The sequence below is a fragment of the Eumetopias jubatus genome, unplaced genomic scaffold (assembly GCF_037043125.1).
Source record: "Eumetopias jubatus isolate StellerSeaLion01/CBP00866 unplaced genomic scaffold, mEumJub1_p1.0 scaffold_1, whole genome shotgun sequence".
In the NCBI taxonomy this organism is placed as follows: Eukaryota; Metazoa; Chordata; class Mammalia; order Carnivora; family Otariidae; genus Eumetopias; species Eumetopias jubatus.
The window spans coordinates 87,932,750-87,940,918 of record NW_028274807.1 but is presented as its reverse complement, the minus strand read 5'-3'; the positions used below and the strand labels follow the sequence as shown (position 1 = coordinate 87,940,918).

The 8,169-nt window shown below is 40.5% G+C and overlaps 1 pseudogene; it reads right to left on the bottom strand.

Moving 5' to 3' along the window:
• Window positions 1–6,577: 6,577 nt before the first annotated feature.
• LOC114206919 (dynein light chain 1, cytoplasmic pseudogene) lies at window positions 6,578–6,833 on the bottom strand (annotated as a pseudogene).
• Between the last annotated feature and the right edge of the window lie 1,336 nt (window positions 6,834–8,169).

Here is an 8,169-nt window from a genome sequence, read left to right as displayed (position 1 = left end):
AAAAGCCACTGCCCAGGATCCAGCAGACAGGCATTAAAGTTGACATTTGCAAACATCATTGTTTCACTCCCAGTTCACAGGCATTTTGACAAGAAGAAAATACAAACCTTCACCCATTCCAGGGCAAACATTCTGAAACCAAATGATTTACATGGTAATGGGCAAAGGTTAGCTTTACTTATTTCATAGCTTCTTACCAACTTTAGTCAGACCCCTGAAGTGTAACTACGGAAATCCTCGGTCTTTCTATATCCCCTGTGAATATATATGAAATAAGCATTTTCGTGATAACATTTCAGGTCATGAGGTTGGGTTTCTGTACACGAGACCACTTATCTAAAAATATATAGACACAGTAGAAATCCTTTTAAGTGTAAGAATTTGGAAAAATGAACTACTATGCAAATAATGCCTTGAATGTTCTTTGATATAAATTTTTATATGTATTTAATATAACTTACATCTTCTGCCATTGAAAACTGGGGTACAACATTTCAGTTGAGCACACACACACACACACACACACACACACACAACCCCACTCAAATCCCAGAATGGCCAAGTGGAGAGCATACTCAAATAGAACCTTTGGGTAGAGAGATGGAATTGTAAAAATGAAAAACCTATCTCTAAGAAAACTATTAAGGTGACTTTGGGGAGAATTTTAAAAAGAGAGAAAGATTATATTTAAGTTAATTTTCTATTTGTCAGATCAGAATATTTTCAGAATGTTTACATTTGCTAAGGGAAGCTGTTTGTTGTTAAAGCTTATAGCTCTGGTTTCATGGATATGGAAATGTCCCTGTTAGTTCAAAAGTCTCAACATCAATATTGCAATATCCCAACATACCTCCAACACCTCCAGGAGATGCTGCTAATTCACCCAAGCAAAATGAATTTGAGTTTACATTTTTAGACATGACACTGTGAGGAAAATGAACTTAGATGAAATTCATTGCTTCAAAAGAGAAATTCTCAAGAAATCAACCCCAAGATAGATGACATCTGAGAACAATTGTGTTCATTGATACAAATACACCAAGACCTCACTTACAACTCCTGGATACTGGTCTATGCCTTTCCTTGCTCTTCTCAGGCACAAGCCTAAACAACTTAAGGAAACTGCAATACAATAATTTATCCCCTATTTCTCTTTTTGATAGATCACAAGCTGTAACGAGAAAAGTTCTTACCCCATGGTGCTTCAGTTGGAATATATTTACAAAATTAACTTTGAAAAAAATTGGAGTTGATTAGTTACATTAGATATTCTGTCAACAAATCCAACTCATCCTAATCAGTCATAATTAACACTGATGTTTGATGAGAGGTACAAGAAAGAGTAGTGAGCTGACGTGCTGAGATGCCCCTCTAGGGAAGTGGGTAAAGCGTCTCATTATCTTCCACTTGAGAAAGAAGTGTGTTTGCTGCTTTGGTCAAATTGGCAAAAGAAATATATGCCCAACCTCTCGTGGGTATAGGAATATTTGGTACACAATAAGCAAATGTGACAAGTAGGTTTTTGTTTTCTCAAGGAACAGAGTGTAAATGTCAAATGCCAAAGTCAAACGCCAGCTAACCCATGCTTTCCATTACAGTGCTTCAGTCCAAGATTGTTAAGAGACTATCTCCTCCCAGCAAGTGTAGCAATAATTAAATTAGCATCCTTGGAGGGCCCAGAATAACCCCCTAGATCACAGAGGCAGAGCTGGTCATTGTAGTAATACCAGACATATCCCAATAACCGCAGCTTGGCAAGGAAGGAGTTTCTAGAATGATTTTCTCCTCATCAGCATGCAACAAGACTGTCTAAGCAGACTGGATTCCCTGTAACTTGTTTCCCGCCAAGAATAAGTGCTGCCTTCTGTATAACTCAGATTCATCAAAGCTTTACAAAACAGAATTTTTTTTACCACTGAATTCCTTGCAGTTCTGCTAGACATAAAGGAGAGAAACAGGAGAGTATCTGGGGCTTCATCGGAGCTTAAAGATGTTCCTCCCACCCCTTCCTGCCTCCCCCAGAAGGGAGTTCTCTCTCACTTGGATTTCCTGTCCTTCTTTTGAAACTGCTTGGTTCTCATCTGTTTGCTCTTCCATTCTAATTCGCCTTCCTCTACTTCCTCACTGTCCACTTACCGGTTAACCACTGGTTCCCACCTCTTTGCTCGGCTCGTCTTTCTCCTCCCTCAAGCTCCCCCAACCCCGATCCAAACTCTCTTTCTTCCTCCTTGAAGCTTTCTCTGGAACATTTGAGGGAGCCGGTCATCCGTGTTTTCCCCATGGTACCAGCAACACTAATTCTCTGAAGTCTCCAGTCAACCTCTTCGGCTTATCTTCCTCTTCCTCTCAAACACAGATTCATCCCCAGTGTGTCCCTGAGGCTCTTTATCCCCCTTTCGCAGTTCTCTCCACTCTCGATCCCTTCTATTACTACAAGGGACCATTGAAATCAAATCTCATGTGCATACTCCCTCAGGTCTCTGATAGAGTACAAACAATAACATCCAGAAGAATTTATTTTGTTTTACCGTAACTAATATTAAAACATATTCTCATAGTAAAGCAATATAAATATCAATTTGTACACTTAAGATTTTTTTCATTTAACTGAGTATCTGTCAAGCTCGGTTGCAAAGCAAAGTTAAAAATACACATCTGTGTTGAAAAATAAAATGTAAAATTAAAATAAATTTTTTGAGGAAGCATAAACTCTCCAAGAAAAGTTGCCTCATCTGCCCTAATTCTTCTCTCCCCAAACAACTCTAGTTGGGCCCTAACATACTGTTGTTTCGCATTTTCCGTACCTTCACGGACACTTCCACATGGCTCTCTCACAAGACCTTCACACTCCATACTGAAAACTGAACTCTCATCCCCTCCCAAGCCTGCTTCTCTTCCTAGGGATCCTATCTCTATGAGCAGCACCACCAGGGTGATGGTGACCCAGTCTCAAACTTCGTAGTATCGGAATTCCTTTCTCGTCTTGCCTGCTCTGCCCAAGTACTTGCCAAGCCTGCACGTTTATGACCACCTTTTCATCAATTTTCTTATCTCCATTCCTACTCTTACTATCTTTCCTCCGGCTCCTACTTCCCTTTGCCTCAAGCACTGCCAAAGCATCCTAAACGATCTTTCTCCTTTTTGCCACCTACGGGTATAATACAGGCTTCCTCCATATTGATCATTTCCACTCTCAAAAGCTTCCTGAGATTCCCAACATCCATTGAATAAAGATGGAACCCCTTAGGCTGGCCTACAAAATCTTCCCCAGTCTGGTCATAGTTTATCTTACCTTTTCCTACCTTTATTCCCCAAAGGTGTTATATTCCCACAAAAACATCTCACTTGAGCTTTACACCAACATTAGCATTTTTTCCATAAATCGCGGGGGGGGGGGGGGTGAAACTAAAGCAAGGGTTAAACACTTAATTACAGGAACATTTCAATAAACAAAGTCTGGTTCTTAAATCCATCATGCCCCTTTTATCCAAGAGGGGTGCACTCCATCAGAGTGATGATGTGTGTTAAGCAGGGCATATCATCTGCTGCAGAAGCAGAGAGGTTTAATTTCGCTTTAACTGTCAGCCCCTTCCCGTGTACCACACTGCTGCCTGTCCCTTGGGCCTATTGGATTTCCATGTATGTGTATTTCCTTGCTTCTGTGTGATCTCAGCAGGGATAAATGAACCTAAGATATGAAAATGTAATTTGTTCAGATCTTTGCCTTTAGGGTGAGCACTAAGATGCTGCCATCAGCCAGAAAATTTGTGATCTAATTTGGAAGCAGTGAGCCATGCTGTCTTCTTTCAGACACTTCAGAAAGCTGCACTGAGTTCCCACTTGTCCATGGTTTTGTAAAAACTTTTCTTTCAAGCTATAAACAATGTTGATTGTTTTTTTTTTCTCCACCTTACCATTCCAAGAAAGAGGAAAAGCAGGGAGTAGGAATTACACTCTTTAGCTGTCGCTCTATTGAAATACCATGTTGCACAAGGAACGCACCTTAATCTCTCGGATTCTGCTCTTTCAAAAACTCTCCCAACTTGACCCACTTTTTACCGAGACATTTGGGAGGAAGCCTGTCCCTAGCCCTTGCAGACAGATTCCTGGGATCGGCACCGAACTGGCTTACACAAAGACTCTAAATTGACAGTTCTCATATGCTCTGGAAGAGCTTTCTTACCCACATAGCATTAGGTTGAAACCTTCAATACTATCACTAAACCAAAATCAAAGAAAGATTTTTGTTCTTCTGTAGGAAATTTAGTTCCTCTCCCATCTTAGCCCTCTTAAAGACAGGTTGTTATTACTAGTTCATTGGTTTCTGCATTTTTTAAAAGATTTTATTTATTTATTTGAGAGAGAGAGAGCACGAACAGGGGGGATGGGGGCGGCAGTAAAAGGAGAGGAATAAGCAGGCTCCTGGCACAGTGGAGAGCCCGATGCGGGGCTCGATCCCAGGACCCCAAGATCACAACCAGTGCTGAAGGCAGATGCTTAACCGACTGAGCCACCCAGGAGCCCCGATTCCTGCATCTTTTAATTTGGTTTCTCAGCAAAAGAAAAACATTTGTTGGGCTGTAAAAAATACCAGGTGCAAATTCTGGACTTTTTTAACTCTAAGGTTTAGTTAAGAAAGAAGTGGAAAGCACTGGACATGATTTCATTTAGAAGAACTCAGCATAGTGAGCAGTTGGATTAAATCCATTTTCAGAAAGAACCAGAAGCTACAGACAGATAGCTGCAGAACTTCACAGACAGGATCTGAGAAGAGACACTCAGAGCCCTTTTGGGGATTGAAGGATCCTCATACCCTCCTGCTGTCCTCCAAGAAAAAAGGTAAAGAATAGGTTTTAACTTCACAAATGAAATTTAATTCAGAAAGAGGCTAGTAGATTAATAGGCATATACAGAGAGGGAAAGAGTAAACAAACACTAACATCTTCACGGTAACTTCAGGGTAATACAATAGCAAAACGCTAGGCTAGCAGTTGAAAATCATGGCTGTTGGTATCTTCTTTACAAAAGTCTAGCAACTTCCTGAAACACAACTTTTTCCCTATTAGATCTAGCAGAGAAAGCACTAGAATCCTCAGGTCTTCAGCATAAAAGTAACTGAGTCACACATTCATTGGCTGCTGTAGACATCAGCAGGATGTTTTTTATGAATACTAATTGACTAATAGCTTCTTAACAATTCACCAACAAGGGACTTGAGGCTTTTAAAATAAGATGTTGCCTTGCAATTCAGACAGCAAATCTGACAGAAAGCAAGTAACATTCTCAGCAAATGCAGTAGGCTTACAGACTAGCAAGCATGTTAGAGAGCAAAAAGGGAGCATCTGAGGGCCCGGTGGTTGCACCTTTAAACAATGATAGTAAAGCAACAAGACATAGACACACCCTTTAAAATTCTGTTCACCACTCCATCTCATGTTTCTTCCAACACTGGGTCTCACTCACTCACTGCAAAGAGCAGTGTGGTTTGAAGGACAGAATGATGCCCCTGTGCTATAAATTTATCTGTTTTAACCCCTCAATCTAATTTTGAAGGAAAATGATAAGGATCATGGTAGGGACAGGAGTAGGCCTTTAATCACAGCCCAAAATGTGCATGTCTTTTCTTTCTAAATGCAGCATATTGTAATGTTCTCCTTCCTGCAAGGTAGCAAAGATTCCGTGCAAATTATCAGAACAACTTTGAAAGCTTGATTAAAAGGCATATCAATTTCTAGGCATGGGTTTTATTTTTCAATCACATTTTCCTCTGTGAAAACCTTTATTAGATTCTCAGCTCTAAGTGTGTTCTGACCATATAATTTAACAGAATGCTGCACTTCCATAAGCCTATTTTCATCATGCAGTCGATTGTTCATCATGAATATAAATATAATCCATAGGCTCCAACAAAATATGCTGCACTCTTAGGACTGCCTTAAAATAAAAGTTGTATAAATTGTCACTGAGAGTGACACAGCCACATTACCTGTATTTCAAATTGTACTGATTAAGTCTTTCATATACCCAACCCATTCGACAGAGATAATTAGATAGCATAGGAAGCTCTAGCATTATAAAATCAAAGAACCTAAGTCTCATTTTAAGCTCTAAGTGCCAATCAGGCTCCTGTCTCTAATGTTTATAAGGCATGACTGCCACCTACTGGCAATCGTTGGAGATTGCAACGTCTGACCGAGAGCCACTGACTTCATCTTAACAATCTAACCATGGCAGGGTTTTCCCCTAGAGTCGAAAGGCACCAGTTTCTGTTGTTTTGTTTTGCTTCTCCAAGAGATTTTTTTTTCTTTTTTGAAAGGAATGGGTTTTGAGGAGAAAAAACAAGAGGCAGAGAGGCATGGAATAGAAAACAAATACAAATGGAAGCTGTTTTGCTAATTTTTCTGTAAACACCATAAATTCGTACAGAGAATGCCCTGTACAAAACAACACAATAAAGGTTCAAAGATCAAGGCGTTCCCTTAGACGAGGTCGAAGATTTCAGTCTCTGGTATTTGAAAGGTAGGCTTTAGTCCTTGTTTTTGGACCGATCCCTGGGTGTGTGACACAGTCTGTACCTTTAACCAGGTTGGAACAGAAGCATGGCCACCTGGCCCAGGTGAAAGTAGATGAAGCTGGTTCCGTGTGTCACGTGACTACCGCAGTTCCTCCACACGTTGCAGCGACATTTGGGGTTGTACTTCTTATCAAACTCCTGAATATGGGCCGCAGTGGTCTCTATATTCCTCCAATGCCTGGGTAATACACTCCACCAAGTCCCGTTGCATTTTCTCAGGCATATGGCCATTTTTGATCCCAGCTTTTCGGTGGCACATGGCTAACTTGGGGCGGGGGGCGGGGGGCCAACTGAAATAGTGTCCTGGGGGAGCAGCTGGCGATGCTCAGACTCCGCAGGTGTAGCCATCCCTACCAAAGCCCCGGCCCATCTCTGAAATGCACCAGTTTTTTGTTTGTTAGCTGTACACCTTGACCCACTAGACGTTAATATTTTTGTAAAGAGGTCACACAGAAAGAGTTCTGGCTATCCTCATTACATTTTACATCGTGTATGCATTATATACACAAAAGTACCTATGTTTCTGCATTTGTTTTTTTAGTGCATCCTCCCCTACTAGAATGTAAGCTCCGCAACAGCACAACCTTATTTTATTTACTAATGTATTCTACTGGGCCTAGAACAGTGCCCGGCACTTAGTGAATATTCATTGCTCACTATGAATAAATTAGCAAAATGATAATGTTGTTTTAAGGCAATATAGTATATTGGCTGATAGCCCAGGTTTTAAAGAAAAACCGCTCATAAGCTGAAATGGTGACCCCCTTTTCTATCTTCCGTCTGTTGGATTTTTGTCATGGTTCTTAATTTGTGTAAGTCTCAGTTTACCTCTCTACTAAATAGGGATAACAACACCACGGTAGCTAGAACAATTAAATGGGCAAATGTTTATACGTTATTTGGCACAAAATGTATAACAATTAATATTATGACATTATTATTAAGTCGTATCATGCAAACAAGAGATTTCTCAGAAATTTAATAAAGGCATTAAGGAGTTTTATCTTCACTGTGCATGCTAAGAGCTCTTCCTTCCCCATCATCCTTATCAACCCCGATCTACATCAGACCTACAAAATTCTCCACTTCCACCAAGAGCTTGTTCCAAGCTGGTATCCATGAAGCTTTAGCATTCAGAGTCATAGACCCTTAGGGCTGGTAGGCGTTTCAGTGATATTTAAGAAGTCACTATTCTGGAAATCTCTAACCATGCTCTGAAGCATTTAAATAGTTCAGAACTCCCTGGAGAGTTTGTAAGTGTTTTAATTTATATTACAGCTGATATCGTATTTCATTACCTGTCAGGGAACCATTTTGAACGTACAGGAAAATATCTACCCATGAGCACTTCTGTTAGAATGTTAGGCAAGCAATAGATTTCAACATTAAGGAACTCTATTATCTAGTGTCACATGAGGCCCACAAGTGGTGTTGTTGTTGCTGATCCACAGCTGGACAATATCATGAAGAGCCTGTCCACAATGCTGTTTTATCTCAAGGCTGGTTCCTTTTATGGCCTTAGGATGCTTCCAATACAAGTCTGGGCCGCATGGCATGCTATTCACATTCAGTGGGAGAGAAAGAATGGTTCCCAG